At 30.9% G+C, this 21,942-nt stretch overlaps 1 protein-coding gene across 3 annotated transcripts in view; it reads left to right on the forward strand.

Annotated features, from left to right (window-relative positions):
* LOC107447180 (protein Wnt-5b-like) overlaps positions 1 to 21,942 on the forward strand; it is a 415,322-nt gene that overhangs the window by 291,565 nt on the left and 101,815 nt on the right. For all 3 annotated transcript variants that reach the window (XM_087168936.1, XM_071180546.2, XM_087168938.1), the window contains one exon: positions 7,487 to 7,533. The gene's annotated coding sequence lies outside the window, so the exon portion shown is untranslated. The remainder of the gene's footprint in view (positions 1 to 7,486; positions 7,534 to 21,942) is intronic.

Below are 21,942 nucleotides of genomic sequence, written 5' to 3' on the forward strand. Positions count from 1 at the left end.
GCGATTCTTTTAATTAAGTTTCTGCCCCTCTGATGTTTGGTGAATTGAAAACATGCCTATGTATATACATATAAAAATAAAACAAGAACCAATCACTTAAGTAAACTAAACTAAACTCAGTGGTGCGACAGCTCATAGAGGGCCAAGGCCTACTGTGCCCATCTCAGTTTTCTTGACCTTGGGCTCTGGGGTGCAGGAGCAGATGTTCCGGTCAGGTGGTAAGCCGAACGCATGCTTGGTACTCATTTATCGACCCACTGAAGGAATGAAAGGCTGAAGCAACATTGCTGGCCCGAGGATCGAATCAGGGACCTGTGGCACGACAGCGCGAAGCGCTACCACCCAGCCACCGGGCACATAACGGTAAATCACATAACGGTAAATAGAAATTGTGGTAACCCGATGCCGATGTCATTAAAAGCAGAGACAGAAAAAAAAAGAATATCATGGCAACCAAAAACTGAGTTTCAGCAAAATTCTGCAATTGAAATTTGTCGCCAACCCAGGGCCACTTTAACAAAGTCTCTTAGGGTTAACACGGTTAAAAGTAATTATAGTTCATTTTTACAAGAAGTAAATTTTTACTTCTATTTTTTTACCTTCTCCCCAAGAATTGAGGGAGTAAACAGTCATTTGAAGACGCGATAGTGCTCGAATTTTGGCTAACCTTTATGCTTTCTCTCACCCTTGCTCTCTTCTAAAGAAAGCTTTCAGCTTGAAACATTGAATCAGCAATCAAGTAGTAGAGATCAGTGGTTCTAATATGTAAATGTTTGACTAAGCTCTTTCATTTATCTTCACCTGATAACTAACATTCTTTAATTATTTAATAAAGCGTAATGGGGTTCACATGTATATTAACAGCATTTGACCAGTTGTTTAGTTCCTTCTTTTTTAAAAGAAAAGAATTTCCTAAAACTAAATGAATTCGAATGAATAAGTAAAAAGTCAAAATCCCACCTAAAAATGATTCGTCTTAACTTGTTGCCACTGTTTATTTCGCAATTAAAATTTCCCAGCTTCCTTCAAACTTTTCATGTAATCAATCATCTAGTTTGAAATAAAGTAAGTGACAAGGGCTTAAACGTCAAATTTCTATCTCGTTCGTGATGTGGGCAACTTAATCATGTTTGGAAAGGAAAGGAAAAAAACACCTCAACCCCAGCTTCTGGTTTTGTCTCAAAAGGCATCCGTTTGATCACGGAAAAGAATTCGTGCTTAATGGAGAAAACAACGGATCATAAAGACAACTTTCCTGATGTGAATCTGATAGCCTATTGCGTGACTTAGAAAAGTTTTGAGTATACTTTAGCAGCCAGAGGTTTTTAAATTGTTTTCTTGGAAAGGATTTATTATTCAAGTTTATTAATTCAATCTTTACTCATTGTACATTATATCTCGCCAAAAATATTATACTTTCATTATATTTTGTTATAGAGGGCGATTCAAAAATTTACAGGCGATGATTTCAGCCCTTATGTACGAAAATTTCTGGGTAAAAATATGATTTAATTTGGTAGCGCAAACGTGTGAGACTACCGAATAAAAAATATAATTTTGAACTATTATCTTGCTACTATTATCTTGAACTTATTATCTTGCTACTATTATCTTGAACTTATTATCTTGCTACGAAGAATTGTACCGGCTTAAAAACAGACAAATGGCTAAACTATTTTTTTAAAAAACATTAAACTTTTCGAAAATAGTCAATTCGGCATGATTTTCCCTCCTACATGAAATGTATTAATATAATGAATAAATCTCAGTTTTTTTCTAGCTTTTATAAGCCGTTGGAGTAACTTTTAATATATGTACTAGCCTACTTAGGTGACCAGGTTGGTCACCTTACAAAATTATCGTGCACAACATTTAAAATCTAATGGTAACCATACCGAATACCCAGCACAGTGGTATTTTATTTTATTTTATTTTATAACCGTCATTGAACAGCTGATCCAATTTTTAGGGTTTACGACTACTAATGTTCAACTCCGTAGCCTTGCAATTTTGAACCAATTCAGTAGAGAAGGAAACTTCTGGTTCAGTACCCCCAGAGGTATTGATTTGTTATGGGAACATGGAGGACTTTGCGACTCGACTGATTTAACGTGCATCAGTCACCATTTGCTACACGGGGAGTCTTTGGTCGGCTGGGATCGAACCCACGAACTCTTGGACATGGGCCCAGTGCCCTACCAACCAGACTATCCCGGCCTGCACAGCTGTATTTTTTTCTATAACAGTCGCTGAACAGCCGACCCAATTTTATGGGTTTACGACTACTAATGTTCAACTCCGTAGCCTTGTAATTTATTTTTAAATAATTGATCAAGCACGGGGTCGAGGTTGGCTAAAATAGAGGCCGGACGCGGATTATACGGGTGAGGGTTTTACTGACCTAGGTACGTATCCGCGTCTGGAAGGAAAGAACGAAAGTCTTGTAATTTTGAACCCAATCCAGAAGACAAGGGAGCTCCTGTATCGAGTATTGGGAGAAATTTGCCTTCGTGGAGGACTTTTTGATTTAGCTAACCCGCATTTGCGTTACACGGAGAGGGAGATCACGAGAACCTCCCACGGTTAGCCTGACGGCAAGGGGACTCTAACTCATGATCCGTCTACCACTGAGGATATTTCTCGTCAGCATTGTGGTCGGTGCAAACCTGATGCAGAATTCGTATCGACTGGGATTCGAACCCGCTTCGCCGCATTGGAAGGCGAAAGCCATATCCCCTGAGTCATCGCGGTTCAGTATAGCTGTATTTAAATATTCTTTTCAACCACTCCTCTAATTCTTATTCTAAACACCTTAATTAGTTTTTAACAATATAATATCCCAAATATTTTCACCGCCTAGTTATGGTCAGCAGAAGTATTAAAATTATTTCCATCTCTGTCATAAGACAACATAGAAAACTGATCCAAATCCACCATTACGTGCTGTACTACTTCCTCACTCACCTCTCGAGCCATAACTTGATTATCGTTTAATTGCTTATAAAAGACAAATATATGTCTGCAATAATTGGTATAACAATACGCGGCATCATAGCACCCTTTATGTTTAAATTATCTGCAAATAAAAAGGATTAAAAATAAATCTAAATAATTACTTAGTAACTAAGTTTTTATTTCTATAAAAATACAAAATTATTCTAAATAAATATTTAATGTATTATTAACTATTAAACCCTAACGCATTAATGCAACTTATGTTAAAGATAACCTAACAAAATGAATCTAAGTAAAAACTTAACATCAAAAAATTTTTTTGCACTACTTAAATTATTAGTTAAGACAACCGAACAAAAGGAATAACTATGTTGGAATATTAACTACAGTGCTGGAAAACAATATAAAGTCACTGAAGAAGGTAATAAAACTTAAGAAGGAAGGACTAATATGGTTTTATTTTATAATATATCAAAATAATATCAAAGCAATATGAAATTAATAGCAAAATACATTATACATAACTCTATGTATCATAATAAGATTTCAACACGACAAAAGTTGGAAAAAGTATTAAGTCTGTACAATTATTGCATCAGTAATCAATGTGAGATCTTCTGTTTTTGATTATATTCATCAATCTCGCATTCATGGACCCAGATCGAGTTCGTAAAATGCTGGTATCAATATTGTTCCAATACATCTTGATTGCATCAATCAGATCCGCATCACTCTTGAATTGTCTACCAGATCTATAAACGTCTCTTAGGTTAGGTGCCTCAAAGATTTTCTACCTGATTCAGATCTGGGATACGAGATGGCCACTCAAGGGATTTAACCTCATTTACTCTCATCCAGGATTTAGTTGAATGTGAAGTATAAACTGCAGCATTGTTCTGTTGGAAGGTCCAGTCTCCGGATGCTATAACAGGAGCAACAGGCAATAAATTATCTCCCAATATATTCTGATACATAATTGAATTCATTTTAATTTTTAATAATATAATTAGAGTCATACTCCCATCTGTAAAAGTGGCCTAAACCATAACGGACCAAATTGACCAAATTGACATTTCTAAAATAAGTGTGGTTCAGTTCTTAAGTCACAGCAAAAATATCGACATCCATCTGATCCAAATTAAACTTCTTTACAACAGAAAAGATAATGCGTTCTTTTCTTAAGAGGTTTCTTTGCAAATGCTAAACGGGCATCTTTGTATAATTTAGTGGAGATTTTCCTTTAATATTTTTGAATTGAATGTTCGGATTATTACTTAAATAATTTTTAAACGTGCGGCTGTTACATGGTAACTGCATTTCACTATTAATTTGTGCAGATGGCATCTTATTGTAACAAGCAAGCTTCCAGATTGGTCTTTCTTGTCTGGATTAAATTTTTTTTGTCTTTCAATACGCTGTGTACTGCCATAACTTTCAAGATTCCTGAAGTAACTATTCACGATTGCCTTGAATCTTCATATTTTTCTTCAATCTAATTTTCTTGAATCTTCAGTCCATTTCTTTCAAAGCTAAAATTCTACCTCGTTTGTTTTCCGTTAAATGAGTTCCCCTTGGAATTTTATTGCTCGTGAAAACTACCAAAATCTACTTTCTATCACTTTGATTCGCTTCTTGTAGTGGAGATTTTAACTTTCTGCATAGCTGTGACTTTTTTGCATGTTGAAATTTTTCACTTTTTCTTTATTATCATAAAGAAAGCTGGTAAAGGTACAACCACAACCTAGCAATCCAGAATAACTGTTACAAACTCATACGTTTTAAAAGTAGCAAAAAGTGGCTCGGTATTCTCCAACAAACGTTATTTTATATGTTCACGTTATTTTAAACGTTATTTATTTATTATAAACGTTATTTTATAAACAAAACCTTCACAGAGGAACTTTAAAAGTAGTGAAACAACAACTTTAATTTTATGACACCATGCTTATTGCAAAGGTGGAATGCGTGAAAGTATAACAACTCATCGACAGAAATTTATTTTGGAATGTTAAATCCCTGAATCTCACGCATTTCAGATATTAAAGAATCAGATCACAAACGCTTTTCATTTTCATAAAACTCAGGTTTTCGTTAAATTAGCGTTTTACGCTTTTTTATATTGTTAGAATAGGAGGTGCTGATTAAAGATAAACTAAATATAACCTATCAGTCATGGATAACTGTTACGATTCACAGGTTATAAAAATAGCTCAGCATTTGCTAAAAGACGTTATTTCATAAGAACTAAGCTTTCACAGAACAGCTTTAAACTTGATGGGACAACAGCTTTAATTTTATGAATCAGGCCATAAACACTTTTCATTTTCACAAAGGCTTCTCTTCATATTGGTATTTTACGCCGTTTTCATAATTAGCATAGAAGTTGCTGGTTAAAGATAAACAGAGCTTAACGTAACAGACGTGAGTAACTGTTACTACTCACTGGTTATAAAAACAGGACATCATTCACGACAACAGAACCTTCACAGAACAGCCTTACACGAGATGGGAGAACAGCTTTAATTTTATGACACGACGCAGGTGAAATGAAATTATATCAAATTCATCTACAGAAATTTATTTCAGAGCGTTAAATCTCTGGACACTCACTTTCCAGACCGAAGAATAATTCTTTTTTATTGTCATTAAAAAACTTTTACGATTCATAAAAAAAATATGGGGAAGGTGCGATGCATTTTGGAAAGGCACGAGAGCTGATAACTGTTATTACACCCACCTCGGTGTCGGAACACTTTTTGGGGAATAAAAAGTAATCCTATCGTTTTTGTTCAGATACCAGAATTCGGCCGCGATATTGTCCTGATCCGTGGCGATAGAATGCGATTCATGGATTAGTGAACTTTACGATACGCAAGTGAGCAGTAAATAGAAGAAAAAAATGAGGATGGAAAGGGCTATAAACGATAATTCGAAAATTCTGAGCATTGTTATAAAGGCAAATGCATATACGAGTGGCCGGCGCATTGATTTTATAGCCTTAAAGCACCTCACAAAATTTTATATCATTCTTTTTTCAACGCGAATTGTCGAATAAGTAATTTCGTCATGAGGATGAATAACAGTTGAGGCTCCAAATTTTTTGGTTTTTAAGCCTTGAACTGCGAAATTTTTCTATTAACACGAATTGCATATTAACATTACAGAATCTGCAGTTTTATATAATAAATGATAATTTTGTAATAAATCAATACATGACCCGAAACAATTTAATTGAAAAGCTCTTTCACTAAGAAGATAAAACAGCTGCAGCTTAAGTGTCTTACACTTGAATCAAAGCAATAATTTTAAGCCATGAATACCGTCTTGTCGTAAAGAATTATATGGTTTTTAGAACGGACAAATAACTTAAATATTTTAAAGGTCATTAAAATCATTTAAAAATCGCCAAACCGTTTAAAAATCGTCAAAATTTTAAAAATCGCCAACAGAGATTTTTTATAGATTAAAAGGATCGAAGTCAAGGAATAATACTGGAGAAAGAATTTTTTTGTTGCATTTATACTACTTGATCTTGACTAAATCGGGCGTAGGGATTTCGAATTTCAAAATTAGTTTCTCTCCTAGAGCTACAGATTTTTTTAAAATGATGTTTTTAGTCTATTTTTGGTCGCAATGTACAAGTTTAAAAACGTTATAAAAACAGGTGGTCGCATAGATGCTCAGAAATGTCATCGTACGCCGCTAGGGATGCTTCTCTATTTTGACCTGCTTAGATGCCCACGAAAAAACACTTCATAATAGAGAAGCGTCCCTCAGCTGCTTGTGACGATATTTCCGGGTGTGAGTTCCTATACAATTTTAATCCTGATGATGTGCCTTAACTCCTTTAGAAGTTTGTCGCTGCAATTACGCGACCTTCCTGTTATACATAAAGTTTTAAATTTGTACATTTCGACAAAAAAGAAAAAGAAAACTGAAAATGTCATTAAAAAAAACAATAATAAAAAAACTAGCTTGAAGACAGCAAACGACTACAGATTTTGGACAATTTATTATTGCTTTTCATTACTTTTTTTAAGTAGTATTGATTTTTTTCGTATATCTAGGTATAAAAATAATATAAAACGTCACCCTAAAAAATGGAGCACATTAAAAATCAAATTAAAGATTATGTATTAGTTACAAGTTGCAAAAATATGTTCGCAAGCTGTAAAAAAAAGTGTATTTACAAATTATCATATAATAATAACTAAGTATTCAAGGATGGTTGTCATAATTTTTATGGTAAATCATTATATTCACTTAGAAATAATTTTGAAAACCAGAACTTTCAATAATTCATTATCATATGAATAGAAATATTATACCAATTGAATGATTTAAATATAGTATATTTTTCTTTTATAAACCAGAGTTGTTATTTTTTTTACCAGAATTGTTATTACCATACAGTAAAACTCCTGTAATGTATTTAACTGTAGTTCATATAATAACATGAATTTTTCTTCAAACTTACACCAAATGTAATCTTTATTTTGGTAAATAATTATTTTAATTCTTATTATTTTAGATACCAATAAACGGAGAAAGAAAAAAAAAATCTAGTTTAGTTACAGGGTAAGTTCCTTTCTTTTTCAAATTCTATTTAATTTCATAGATTATTATTTTCGAAGGACGCAAGTGTTATTGCATGGATTATATTACTAACAGGAACACAGCTGATTTATCAGATACTGTGTCACAGTGCCCGAAAAAAGAAAATATTCGATTGAAAAACTCTAATCAAAGGATCCGACACAGACACATATACTTCTTGTTAAGCAGAATCCGTTTTCATGAAAGACGATTCATATGACACAATCGAACGAAAAAAAAATGAAATGAAAATAAAATAACGATTGCATTCTCCTAGTAAATTCTCTAAGTATATGATGCAAATATCATTGTTTTTTTTTTACTTCAATAAATCTACAAATACACTTTTAAAAAATTTGGTTTAACACTGAACCATATCATTATATCGTGCTGTATAGCATAATATCGTGGTATGGCTTAGTGTGGTTATATCGCGAATAATATCGTGCTTATTATTGTTATATTGTAAATAATATCGTGCTGTGTGATATAATACTGAGATTATTATGCACTGAGAAAAAAAAAGTATGGTCAAACCTACCAGAGTAGGGCAAAATTTACCGCGTTTCTGCACTGTAAAAAATTTCGGCGTTTAGTTCACGCGATTTTTGGTATTGAGGCAATCTAACATTTTTACAGTGTATGTAGTCAAATTTTTTATTTAATTTTTCACAGTTATAGTTCATAATTATTCATTTTTATTTGTTTACTGACAACATACATTTTTATACGCATTGGAATAAATTTATGGATTCGTTGTAAAAACATTTCGTTTCAAAAGCAGGCATATTTTTAATAATATATTTGCAATAACTCATTGTTATTTTGTTAATTTTGCCAGAATGATGACAACAGTTTTGTATTTAAAAATGCTCTTAGTTTATCTCAACACTAAAAATTATACAACTATGCACCAAAATTTCTTATAGTGTAGCTTTACGGGAACAACAAAAAGCACGGTAATTTTTACGGAGCGCTTTAGTAATGATTTTGCTGAAATTAATTAAAAAATATCGTTTTATAATGTGTACTAACGTTTGGTAAATGTGATATAAGTTGGTATTTCTATCATGATACCTCAGAGCATGGAATAAAAATTTTTTTTCGGATACATTAACTATTCTGTCCTGTATTTTTCCAAAACGTGAGGTAATTGGAAGTGTGTAGTTTTGAAAATCAGAATTTCCGGTAAACTGTTACTTTATGAACGGAAACCGTTACCATATAAATGGTTTAAAAACTGTATATTTTGGTTTTATTTCCAGAATTATAGTTTTATTTGTTTATTTTTACCGGAAATGTATTTAAGATGCAGTGCGGTAATTTTAGCAGATTTTTTCGGATGATTATATCGTGATCGTGCTTGTTATATCATACACGATATCGTGTTTTGCCCCATAATACAATAAAAATAAAAATTTGCCCCATGGTTGCAATAAAAATAGGGCGTTATGGTGAACCATTTTTTCGTTCAAGTTGAACTCTAATCAAATAAGTTAAATCAAATTAAGTTGAACCTTAATCCAGCTATCAAATTTAATTTGAAAAATATTGCTGTTCTATTGGTAACAGTTTTAGCAGATAGCAACAAATTTGCATTTTTAATAAGCTGCAAAATACAGCAGAACGGAACTTTTAATAATTTATATATTTTTGATTATAAATACAATTATATAATGTATAATTGTATTGTTATAAATAGTTTATCAATTAACTTTAGTCACTCAGAGTTTAGTACTTTGATGAGCTAAATATATAAGCAAAAACAATAAAGCATTTTAATTTTATATAATTTTTAAAAAATAACTAATTGAAAAAAGTATAATTTGTTTTTAAGATTATATCACAATTCAATAAGTGTAATTAGTTAAATTTAGAAGAGTTTCAGAATTGCTGAAAAGTTCTAATCAATTCGTTAAATAGAATGTAAGTGAGGAAGGTACCTTTCCTTAGACTTTAAATTATAATCCTAATTAAGTTGGAATAATTATTTAATACATTAATTTCGGAGACAACCACCCGAATAGATACGGTCGTTAAATTTACATAATTAATGAAGTACTTTTTCCGGTGCTCTTTTTTTTCGTCTACCAGAATTAGGTTAGATTAGGGAAAACGCAAGAGCATGAAATACGGGTTATTAATGACGAGGTTTTTATTAACAATCAATGCTTATTAATATCAATAAAAAGGTTAATCGGGACAATAACGAAGCAAGAATGTGTATGCCCGCTCTCATTCGTTTAATACTGGCACAGTATTTCATATACCGATGTTTTTTTATGATTAAGCATCCATGCTCGATTTACAGTTGTCCGTTATTCCTAACACTGATGTTTCTGAAAGGTTAAATGCCATTGCTCGGTATTCCCTACTTTGACGATTTTTCTAATATAACCTGATAGAATAGTATTGTAATAAAAAACAAAGGATTATTACTAAGTAAGCCCGTGAAAGTGAAATTTGTAAAATAAATTAATAATTTGTTAAATTGGAAATTTTTTTATTCTTTTATCGACAAATTAGTAACATTAAATGAAAAGAAAAGAATTCTCATTTTCAAGCTATTTATGGGAATCGTAAGACCCTTCACCTGAAACAGGAATTTATAATATGAAATTTAACTCTAAATTTATAGATCAAATTGAAAATTTTGTGTAATAATTTGTAACATTTTTAAATAAAATTTTATTAAAATTAAGAAAAAATCTATATGCATAAAAATAATATATATATATTTATAAATAATATATATATATATATAAAGACACTTCAGTAAAAAAAAAACAAGTATACCAATTCCATAAACTGATAAATATTAAATATTTGACAATTTAAAAATTAACTTGGTATGGGTTGATTTTAAGTTTTGGTCTTCATTGCGCAAACAGATAAGCATTTAAGTTTTTGGCTAATGTGTTGTAAATCTTACAGAAACATTAAGGGTACAAATAAAATATTTCGACTATTACCTTTTCTTCATAAAAAAAAAACGAAAAGCATTAAGTTTTTGTAAATCCTGCAGTAGTATTAGGTTGCTAAAAAAATTCTACATCACTTGTGAAAATTTCAACTTTTACGAGTTTTCATTTTTTATTGTTGTCTTTTGGTGTTCTTAGTTTAACCTCTCATCAATAAGTTTTAAACGACTTTGGGTAAAACTGAACTTCAAGTTTTGATTCGTTATTGATTCGAAAGAGATTTTTCATTAAGGGATGCTGCAAGGATGTTGTAGAACATTTTTAACAACCTAGCATAACATTACGATCAAAATAGTGCGAATATCACCTTTTTTCGTTGTAAAATAGATAAGCATGAAGTTTTCAATTAATGTTGTAAATCCTGCAAAAATATTAAGATTGCGATCAAAATAGTTTGAATATTCTATTTTTAATAACAAAATATAAATTTTTGTCTAATGTGTTGTAAATCCTTCAGAAATACCAAGACTGCAATAAAAATCGTTCGAATATTACCTTTTTCAAAAAAATTTTTTGTATAGAGTATGCCTGCAAATCTGTGCAAGAGCTTAATGAATTTTTTTACTCCATTTTTTTGTGAAAAAAATACGTAATGAAAGGTCTACATGAAATTTTTTTAACTTTTATACTGTTGGAACTTTTTATACTGTTCGATCATTTCTGAACAAAGTTTTTTCCATATCAACAGCAAAACTCAATATAAGGCGTCAACAGATGAAATTTATATGCTTAAATTCTCTCTCCCGCTTTCAACTTTGAAATATTTTTATTGGTCAATAAATTTAAAATTACTCTAGGCCTCCTCAAATAGACTTGATTACTTTTAGACTCATCGCCAACCAGTCATTCGCCAAGAGATCTAATTTTTGACGAAGCATCCCTGATGGATGGAACATGTTCAACGAAATGTTCTATCTGAGACAAAATTCCTTCTGAGTTTTTTACGATCTCCTGCTAAAAGCTTTAAAACGCTTCTCCATCAAAGGTGATAATCGAAAATGTCAAATTCTGAGAGTTACTGCTTCCAAATCTTGTGGGGCGTCGGTGGATAAGTTAAAAGATCCGTTGGGCGTGATTCTGGCCCTGGCGGCATTTTCCTCAAAATTTGGCGGCATATTACAAAAGAAGTTGATATTGTGACACCTGCTTTAATTACTCTTTACTACCCCCCTTTGCAGGAAACGCCCGTATTTGCTGAACACCTTACTATGCAGCAAGGTACCCTTTTTTTAGGGTATTAAACTATTGGCCAATACGCCTGTGGGATTAGATTGCGTATTATAAATTATTTTAGCAGTTGTGTCATTAAAATAAAAGTTAATTAATTTATGTTGGTTTAAAAATCTGACATTTATTTTTTTAATTTGTATAAATCATGTGATTTTATGTGTAAAGAATATATTTTTTCTATTGTCAATGCTTGGATTTATCTGCTAAAATTAATTAAAAGTACGCTGTAAAAAAGAGTTTCTCAAAATTGGTCAAAAATGTGTCAAAATATCTCCGAAACAAATAGTATCGAATTTGATAACCCCATGTATTTATTATTCAGTACAGTGGAATGCTAAAAATTGAAATAACATTTACTCACATTTGATCAAAATTCATACTCTAGAAAATGATATGTGAAAAATGGTGTTAAAAATGATGGAAGTAAGATGTTAGTTGTATGTTATGTTCTGCCGGCAGGATTCGAACGAAAACCTTCGGATTCGTAGCAGGATATTCTAACCACCATAATAGTACACCAGAGTCTAGAGCAGGGGTCGCCAAACTTTTTTGATCATCGACCCCTATATAATTTTTCGAAATCTCCATCGACCCCCACAAAAGTAATTTTCTGTTAATTAAAATAAAACTCTATTAGATCCTGTGTTTGTACATTTATTTTATGATTTTAAACATTTAAAGTAATAGTACATTATGTAACAATATTTTTATGAAAAATATATTAATATTGAAATTTAAATACCTTATTATTTAATAATAAGTTATTATGCATAAGTAGCTATAATAAGTAAAGTAACTAAAAGTTTACTGCTTCTTGATCAATGAGATGGGTTTGCCTGGTGTTTTTTCGCAAGGTTCGCTATATTGGGTTCAAAATTGGTCCATTTTAATTTTCGTCAAAATTGGTCAATTTTGTAATTTTCGTAAAAGAATACAAAGTCTGCTACAGTTTTGTCGCGGGCTGTACTAATCCATATTATTAATGCTTACCTTCTTTTTTGTGCATTGATAATTAAAATTGATATCTAAACCAAACGAATGGTTTTATCGAAGCAATAACTAATTATCCAAAACTATAAAAGTTTTAATAATGACACTGAAAATATTCAACACAGTTTGCAAAGATAGCTGAAACTGCGTATGATATTTGCATTTGTAACGTCAATGCTCGTCACACGTGACATTTGGACAAGCGCACATATGCATATGACTTATAAACTACGCTGAGTTCGTGCCACTTCGCGGTTCGTAAATACTTGCTTCATCCCAATAAGTATACGTTTATTAATTTATGTTTAATAAAGAAACTGATATTGAGTCAATTATAAGAGAAAATTCACAAAATTTACATACTTAATTAGGTATGTGTGATTTGCGTATTGAGAACTGTTTTTTTTTTTTTTTTGACCCACAATCGACCCTTCCGATTCGGATCGACCCCCATTCGCCCCCCTGTCTCTGATCGACCCCCGCTTTTGTTAAAAAGACCCCTGGGGGTCTATATAGACCACTTTGGCGATCTCTGGTCTAGAGGGAGCTAGGAAGCTTCATATAATGGTCTTGTCGCAAAAGGCACATGATTTACTAATTTCAAAGGGTCGTGATTTGGAAAATATAATCCCGATAGGTTAGTTATAATTTCACATTTTGCTTATTTCTGAAAAACTTAAGTAAATGGAATGTATGTCACGATGTGCAATTGCGGCGGTCAAGCTTCCTAACCTGGTGTGGGGAGTACAACTATGGTGATTAGAGCATCCTACTACGAATCCAGAGATCATTGGTTTGAATCTTGCCGGCATCAGCAGCCAATGAACATCTTTTTTACACATTTCTTCCTCCGAATTAAATTTAAGACTATGTATTTTGCGGCTCAAAAATGAATATTTCTATTTTGAGTATGTCTTTGTACTCAATTATAAATTCGATTATGTTCGCTTCGAAGCTATTTTAACAGATTTTTGCTTAATTTTAATTAGCACTTTTTTTTAAATTTTTTCTTTTTTTTTCTTTTACCGTGTAACATTTGGAAAAAAAATTTTTTAGGACTGGGATCCAATGCAAATAAGAATTTTCATAATAGACTGTTTAAAAATATGTCAAAATAGTGCAATAAATGTATAATGTAATGGATGATAAGTAAGTAAATTAAATATATAACATATGTATAATAAAAGTTTCAGCACAAAAGCGTATTTTGTTCACTGTTTTAGAGGGATTTTTGTTGGAAACATAATTTTGCAAAAATAACAAGGAGAAAATCAAATGTAGCAGATATGAATAGTTATAATTATTATTATACTTGTATTTTGACTAGCAGTACGACTTTTTATCTTTTTAGCCTTATTTTTCAAAGCAGCTAATATGAATACGAGTTCGATATAAAATAAGTTAATTTTTACGTTTTTTTAGATTATTGTGGTAAGAGTAGATAGGTTTATCAGCTATAAATATATATATATATATATATATATATATTACACGGCGACAAAAAAAGTCCTCGTTAATTTCAAATTGGCAACAAAGAAATTGGTAATCAAGCGTGTGCGCTGTCATAAGCATGAACGCGTAAACTTACATGTTTAATAAATTTCTGCATGATTTTCTCGCTTGGATAACGAAAAGCTGAAGCAAACAGAAGTTGGTAAGAATTGAAAGGTTAAAATCAACAAATCATATCAACTAACAAAGTGTTCTATATTATGTTTTAATTATACTTATGCAGGTTTAATGATTATAGTTTTATTTATTGTTACTGTCATTCATTGGAAAATGAGTATTAGTTGTGCTGATACACCTTTTGTGTATAATAAAAAGAGCGTGACAGAAGAGTAGAAGAAGGCTGTGATGACAGCTACGAAAGACGTAACAGTGAAAGATTGCGTAGGTGACGCGCCATCATACATGTTTTTTAAAGTCATAATTGTTTTGTTTCTGCGAGTTTTTCAATTGCGCGACATTTCTTTTATTTAAATTTTTTATTTCATTTAAGCAGCCTGTTATTGACTAAAAAATAGATTTAAATTCCTAAGATTTTACGCTAAAACCCATTTCAAATGAGTTTAACTTAGTCGCGAGAGTAGCGAAAATGGTTTGCAAAGCTAACTATGTATGGTTGCATATCTTTGAGGGTTGGGGAGCGTCTACGAGCAGGACATGGAGCCCACTAGTAAGAATATATTTCGTCATTTCTGATGGATTCTAATTCCCTTAGTGGATTTATGGAATTTTATTTTACACTCTCATAGTGTCGTATTTATTAACGCATCTTAAAAAAAATTAATAATGAAAATTGTTACTTATTATTTTTATTATGGAAGTGATGATTAGCATAATTTGCATTAATATAATTATTTATTATTATTATTTTATTATTTATATTATTATACAACTTATGTCATTTATATTATTATGTTATTTATATATATTAAGCGTATAAAATTAGTTTTAGTTATCGAATTTCAGCAAAACTATTTAGAAAAAATATGAATGTGATAAAAATTTTAGAGAAATTCATAAAAATACTAAATTATGTATTTCAAATATTAGTTTTTTTGTTTGAAAAAAAAATGTGTTACAAATTGGTTATTTTTTAAAGGCATGTTATTATTCCATTAATGGTAACTTACTTTTTCAATGAATTTAGTCGAAATAGTTTTAAATTTATTTTCACCCAAATTAAGAAATGTATATTAGGATTTAAAAAAAAAAATGCGATGTTTGTTGTCCACCCCGCACTGCTAATTTGCTAATTTATGCTACCGTTTCGAATTATTTTCTACCTACGCTCTTTTTTTAAAATAAGTCTTATGCTGAACGCCAACCTTCGATAAATTATTCCAAAATGTTTGATCCAAAGTTTTTTTTTTTGAATGACTTACACTTAATTGCGTGCTTAGAAACAATTTAAACATATCTTCGTTAAAGTAAAATATTACAACAAAGTTTACCTATTTAAAATAAATATCCAATAAGGAAAATCTGCTAACATTGTTTACTGGGATACAGAAACATGGTTATCTGCCAGATAAATCACTAGTATCAGGAATTATATTCCTTACTGCGATGACCTCTTAGAAAGAGTGGGTGTAGCGTTAGTGGGATGAATTTTTAAACACCCATTTTTGGTTTGATGTTTTTTTTTTCAAGAAAAAATAGGGAAAATTGAAGTAAAAATGAAATTAATTTATTAATGAAAATAACTGCTCCTCCCTTTGAAAATTTGAATGTCGTTATACGAAAAAAAAAAAAGATGCTAAAAGTAAATGAAGGTTTCCTTCGAAGATTTTTCGCCAAGGAAAATAAAAAAAGGAACAGCTACAGTATCATATTCTCGCAGAAATGCTTTAATTTTGGACTATAGTTACTATACTATACAACCATTTTATTATAATTATTATTATTACGTAACCGTTGTTTAACAGCACTCCCAATTCTGAGCTTACGACTATCAATGCTCAACTCTGCAGCCTTATAATTTTGAGCCCTATCTAGCAGGCAAGGGTTCACCTGGATCAAGCAAATTGGACAAACTAGGCTTCGTGTAGGACTTTTTGTGATGGAACTAACTCTCATTTGCGTTACATAGAGAGAGAAAACACGAAAACCTCCTACGGTTAGTCTGCCGGCAAGGGGACCGGCAAAGATCCGATGACCATTGAGGATATTTTACATCACTACTGTGATCAGTGCGAGCCATGAACAGAATTCTTATTAACCTGCCAACGCTGGGATTCGAACGTGGGGAGCTTCAAATGAGAATAAGGCAGCGATTTTGATAATTTTCATCGAAAATTTTGCCAAATTTAAAATTTTCTGAAAAAAGGTAATAACTTTTAAAGAGCCACAATGGTTCAGGGGATAGAGCGTTCGCCTTCCAATGAGACGAACTGGGTTCGAATCCCAGTCGATATGAATTCCGCTTCCGGCTTGCACCGACCACAGTGCTGACCTGAAATATCCTCAATGGTAGACGAATCATGGATTAGAGTCCTCTTGTCGTTAAGCTAACCGTGGGAGGTTCTAGTGGTCTTCCTCTCCATGTAACGCAACTAAGGGTTAGCTCCATCAAAAAGTCCTCCAAGAAGGCAAATTTCACCCAATACTCGATCCAGGAGCACCCTTGTCTTCTGGTTTGGGTTCAAAATTACAAGGCTACGGAGTTGAACATTAGTAGTTGTGAACCCATAAAATTGGGTCAGCTGTTCAAGGACGGTTATGAAATATAAAATAAAATAACTTTTAAAATATATAAGTTACTCTTCCGTTCTAGAGCCCAGATAATTCTTCACGGCAAAATGATATACATACTTAGTTTAAAATTGTCGTTCTGCTTCAAGTTTAAGGCACTTGAACTGTGGCTTTTTAATTTTCCTTTGCGACAGAGCTTCGAGAAACCCTGTTAACTAAAAATATTTGTATAATGTCTGAAATATTATAAGAAGAGAAATTATAAATCCTTTTGGAAATTGCTAGATTTTTATGCTTTGATGTTTAGCGTGTAAAGCCAAATTTCTTGTTCTATAAAGCTTTAAAATCCATTTTAAAAAAAATAATAGTTGAAATTCGAGCTTCGAATGTTCTTTGCCTCATACAAAAGTTCCATTAGCTTCAGTCGAGAGCCCTGCGGGTGCCTCCAATTACTTAGCGTGATAATGTGTGTTCACACTTTCTGGCGGAAGCGAACTAATGCACCTTTTCAACTCAGCATAAATGAAAATCTTTCATAAATACACTTCTTTTTTTTTTCCTTCCTCCGTTCCCTTCTCACTCACACACTGCATAAATTCCAACTCTATATGAATCTCATTACTTTCAACTTTTTTCGACGCTTACGTTTATATTTTAAATTTTAAATATGTATTTGGATCGTCTAGGTTTCAAAATATTTTAAAATCAAAATTAAATAATATTTGCTCTCTAGAAGGAAAAAAAAAGAATTGGATAAAATGTAATTATGATTTAAAAAATTGATATATTGCGCGAAAGGAGGATCTTTATAATGATCTTGATGATAAATGTCAATCATTTTTCACCTTTTTTTCTTATATAATGAAAGAATGTGCTTGAAATGTAAATTGACATTGAAGGAATAGTCCATAAATAGAAAATTATACTAAGTGCAGAAGTCAATAAAAGCTGTGTTAACTAATATTAAAAAAAATCCTCTGAAATACAGAAAACTATGTTAAACTATAGAGTCTGTAAAAGCTGTGTAAACTGATATATCATATGAAAATATCATATGAATTGTAGAAAATTATATTATATAATGTAAATATTTTTGCTCCCTAATTTTAAAAAGTAAAGAAGAATTCTATTATTTCAAACAATCCAGAATTAACCATATAATGGAATACCTTGAAAAGTTTTTAGTTGACTGAAAAATACTTTTTTAGCATATAATTCTAAACTGAATTATGATACAAGATATTTTGATAGTTATTTCTTTATTAAAGTCATTAGTATTTACTATAATGCGCTAAAATAAGTATTTAGGATAAAATTCTATTATATGTTATTTATTATTAATAATAGCCCATCCATTATCTACAAATGTAATTTTGTTTTCATCTGGGCAACTTTTTTTCCCTATTATAAGTTTGCTGATTACATATTAATAAATAATGTTATGATTTTCAATTAATTGTCCTTAATTTTCGTCAGTGATTTGATTTATTTTATAATTGGAATTCAATAGAAAAACTTGAGATTTGAATTTTCTGCAAAAAATATGTAACATTCAGTTTTTCAAATTCACCCAGCTTACGCATTATTGTTACAATTTGACATAAATATAACCAAAATCGGATCTTGGCATAACATAATTTTTCTATTCAAAGAACAGATAAGTGTAAAGAAAAAGGAAATTTAAAATGTGATCCTTTTAAATAATCAATTAAAATGAAGGAAAAAAAAACTAATAACAAAGCATTTTTTTTATTTGTACAATAAATAAAGTTTATTTTAACTTCGTGTTTTTTAAGAGGAATCGCAAACTAAGCTTAAGACTAATTTAAAAAAAAAATATGTTCACAATTTTAATTTAACCCTTTGTCGCAGACGGGACACCGGTGTCTCTTATATATATATATATATTTTCTGATGATCTAACTTTTCAATTCTTTATATATAAACAATAGTAACAGTCTAATAGTTACTAAAAATATGTGTTAGATTATCGAAATTAGATTTGTACTAAAATATAAAATCCAAAGAAGTAGTCTGAAATTTTTTCTTTCATTCATGTTTAAAACTTATCAATAGTTGATTTTGTAAATTATAGAAATTTCAATGATGAATAACTGTTTCTCTTAGATCTAAATAACTTCAACGACGTGCAAATTTGAAATATATTGTTTGGAAGTGAGCCCTGTATGGAAAATTTCACCGACACTGAAAATGAAGCCAATGTCTCATGCTGTATTTCAAACCATTACTTATTAAAAGGCTAAATATATTATTTTTCCCTCATTTCGACCTAAATTAATACAAAATAATGAAAAAAAAAGAAAAAATATGTTAAATAAAAAATTTGTGTAAGAGGGTTAAAAAATAGTTTTTTTTCATTATAAATAAATTTTTATGTTAATTTTTCACAGAAAATGTGATCGTTTTTGACATAATGCATAAAGTTTTTTATACATAATAAAATTTGCATATAAATAATACCAGGTGCAATTTTTTTTCACATTTTACTAAGAGTAGAATACAGACACTGCAGTTGTCGAAGCTCTTATATCTGAGGCAAAAAATTCGCTGCTTCTTTCAAAAGAAATTTTTCTTTGTCAGCAAGCTTCAGTTACCGTTGATAAATCTCCGTAATCATCAACAATCTTCCAAAGCGAGAGCTATGATTATGGTAATTTGATGTTGTACTCGCTTCTTTTTAAGTGGCAGCTCCCCCAATAATTTCTTTCGTCGAACAGAAGTAGAACTTAAGTTGTGACAAGAAGGTGATCAGTAATAATGACTCATACACACCTGTTTTAAAAATGTAGCAAATCTAGCAATAATAGTAAACACTCATTTCGTTCTGTTTACTAAGTGTCATCTCATTTTAAAATAAAATGAGATTACTTTCTTTGTAACTTCAAAATCTCTTGGTATGGCGGCCAGCAAATGTAGTTCTTCATTTTTGGGAAATCCAAAAACTAATTCTTTCCTACCATCAACTTTGCAATTTCCTCTGCAGTTTGATACACAGTACTTATATACCATTATTCATAACACTAAGAATTATGTTAAAGTTGAAATTAATAACATTTGTTGAAGAAATATATATTTTACGAAGCACGTTCACATCATAACACCGACAGTTGTTTACAAATTCTTATCAAAAATGTTCGCGAAATGGCTAAAGGCTGTGAATGACAATACACAGGTTACAATACTTCAGAATATCGCCAATAGCTCGTTTGATCAGATTCGGAGTTTTTCTTAAATATAGCTACCCTGGCTGGTTTTACTCTAAGCCTAACTCCACTACGTCATCACGGTTTATAGTAACCAGTTGTTAGGCTTGATCCCTCTCTAGAAGGTAATGGGGAGAATTCCCTTGCCGTCAGGCTAATCATGGGAGGTTTTCGTGGTTTTTCACTTCACGTAACACAAATGCCGGTTAATTCCTTCAAAAAGTTTATTACGAAGGCAAATTTCTTTCAATACTTGATCCAGAAGCTCATTATTAACGGATACGGACTTGGAAATTGATAGTCGTAAGTCCGGTTCCGGCTGTTCAACGACGGTTTAAAGAAATACAAAATTAATAAATAAATAAATAAATAAAATAAAAAATTAATGCAGTTAAATTTTAATTATAAAATTTTAATTTTAATACTGTTGAATTTAGAGAAATTACTAACATTTAATTAAAATAATGTATAAAATCTAGGTTAAAATTAAAAGAAATAATTAAGTTTTGCACAATTTGGGTTGATGGTTATTTTGATAACTTAATGATAGAAAAAAAAATTACCATGTTTCATTTACTTAGTCACTTCTAGTTTTAAGAAACAAGAAACATTTTAAGATATATTTCATTAATTTGAATTAAAAGCAATAATTTACATAAAAAAAAGGAACGAATAATCATCATAGTAGCGGAAAAAATTAAAGACAGTGCGTTTAATAATAAACGTCCATATCGTCTTAAACTAACGGTTCATTGGTTCATAATCATATTAAAATGTCATAGTGTTATCTAACAAGCGAGAAAAATATTTCAGGTATAAACATGAGATCCTTCAGCGTTAATGTTCAATTAATGTTAAAAATACGTTTATAGATTTAGCTGTGACCTATGATTAAGCGTTAACAGATTTTTGCTGTATAAAGCACACGGGGGCGTAGGAATAAAGCAATAGCTCACCTACCCCCTAAATAATCAAGCTTTAAACCCTATAATAATAGGGTGGAACCATATCGGGCTCGTTAAACACTCGTCTTCAAGTATTTGGGATAGCCAGAATTATTTGCCAAAGCATTAATCTTAGACTTACAGGTGGAGAGGAAGGTATAGGCAAACATTTTGGAAAGAGGTGGAGTTTAAGAAATACTTTTTTTTACCCTCAAAAAAGATGTAATTAATTACTTCAATGAGCAAATGTGAAATAGCCTCAATCAAGAAGGAGATACGATATATCAAGCTGCTCAAGTAACAAGAATTCGGTGTTTATAAGAATTAAAAATCGTTCTTTAAATGGTTTGTAATTTTCGTATTAAATGGTATTTCCTTGTTGCAGTGAAACTGGTCGTCAAAATTGAGTTTATTCTGTTTGTTTTTTTTAAATTTAATTTATTATTTTTTTCTTTAAATTGGGGGAAAATGGAAAATTCTTTGTATTTTTCCCCCTTCTTTTAGTACACTTTTTAAGCATTTCGAGAAAAAGATTTTGTTTTCTTCATAAAATTGAGTTGGGAAACGAAAATTACTTATTTTAAAATCATTTATAAAAAGATTATTTTTTTTTTTTTTGATCTTCAAGTTACTTGTTTTGGTAATTCTTTTTACACTGTATCGACCTTTTCTAAATTTTATTCCATCCCGTCAAAAAACTGCATACTTTTTGGTTGGAGAAAGTCGTCAAGTTTCGTTAGGAAATTTGGAAAGATTGCATATTACGTACATAACATACAACTGTCCTTAAAGATGACGCTACCCAAGTCAAAATTTTTGATG

The sequence above is a fragment of the Parasteatoda tepidariorum genome, chromosome 8 (genome assembly GCF_982258835.1).
Source record: "Parasteatoda tepidariorum strain Cologne lab strain chromosome 8, Ptep-v5.0, whole genome shotgun sequence".
Classification (NCBI taxonomy): domain Eukaryota; kingdom Metazoa; phylum Arthropoda; class Arachnida; order Araneae; family Theridiidae; genus Parasteatoda; species Parasteatoda tepidariorum.